The sequence below is a fragment of the Mandrillus leucophaeus genome, unplaced genomic scaffold (assembly GCF_000951045.1).
Source record: "Mandrillus leucophaeus isolate KB7577 unplaced genomic scaffold, Mleu.le_1.0 Scaffold982, whole genome shotgun sequence".
NCBI lineage: Eukaryota > Metazoa > Chordata > Mammalia > Primates > Cercopithecidae > Mandrillus > Mandrillus leucophaeus.
In genome coordinates, this window is record NW_012110719.1 from 141578 (window position 1) to 143039 (window position 1462).

The following is a 1462-nucleotide window of genomic DNA, read 5'->3' on the forward strand; positions in this document are numbered from 1 at the left end:
ATATTTCCTTTCTCACTATAGGCCTCAAGATGCTCTGGAATATCCCTTTGCAGATTTCATGAAAACAGTGATAGCAAACTGCTCCATGAAAAGAAAAGTGTAAATCTGTGAGATGAATCTACACATCACAAAGCGATTTCTCAGAATGCTTCTTTCTAATTCTTATCTGAGTTTTTCCTTTGTCACTGTAGACTTCATTGTGATCCAAAATATCCCTTCTCAGATTCCCCCAAAATAGTGCTACCAAACTGCTCCATGAAAAGAAACATGTAACTCTGTGAGATGAATTCACAAATCACAAAGCAGTTTCTCAGAAAGATTCTTACTAGTTTTCATCTGAGGATATTTCCTTTGTCACCATAAGCTTCAATGCGCTCCAAAATATACCATTGCAGATTCCAACGAAACAGTTTTAGCAAACTGCTCAATGAAAAGAACAGTGTAACTCTGTGAGATGAATTCACAAATCAAGAAGCAGTTTCTCAGAGCGCTTCTTTTTGGTGTTTATTTGAGGATATTTCCTTTTACATTACTATCCTGAATGCTCTCCAAAATATCCCTTTGCAGATTCCGTGGAAAGAGTGTTAGCAAACTTCAGCATGAAAAGAATGGTGTAACTCTGTGAGTTGAATTCAAACATCACAAAGAACTTTCTCAGAAAGTTTCTATCTAATTTTATCTGAGGTTATTGCCTTTGTCACCCTAGGTTTCAATGCTATCCAAAATATCCCTTCTCAAATTAAACAAAAACAGTGTTACCAAGCTGATCCATGAAAAGAGCCCTGTAACTCTGTGAGACAAATTAACACAGTATGAAGCAGTTTCTGAGAGAGCTTCCTTCTAGTTTTTATATGAGGTTATTTCCTTTGTTACTATAACATTCAATGTGCTCTGAAATTTCCCATTACAGATTCCAAGAAAACAATGCTAGAAAACTGCTCAATGAAAAGAACAGTGTAACTCTGTGAGATGAATTCTCACATGACAAAGCACTTTCTCATAAAGCTTCTCTCTGGTTTTAATCAGAGGATATTTCCTTTCTCACGATAGGCCTCAATGCACTCCAAAATGTCCCTTTGCAGACTCTACGAAAACAGTGTTAGCAAACTGCTCCATGAATAGAAAGGTGTAATTCTGTGAGATGAATTCACAAACCACCAAGCAGTTTCTCAGAAAGTTTTCCTCTAGTTTTTGTCTGACGATATTTCCTTTGTCACCATCAGCCTCAATGCGCTCCAAAATATCCCATTCCAGATTCCAAGAAAACAGTGTTAGCAAACTAGTCAATGAAAAGAACAGTGTAACTCTGTGAGGTGAATTCACAGAGCACGAAGAACTTTCTTAGAAAGCTTCTTTCTAGTTTTTATCTGAGGATATTTCCTTTGTCACCATAGGCATCAATGTGATCCAAAATATCCCTTCTCAGATACCCCAGAAACAGTTGCTATCAAACTGATTCACA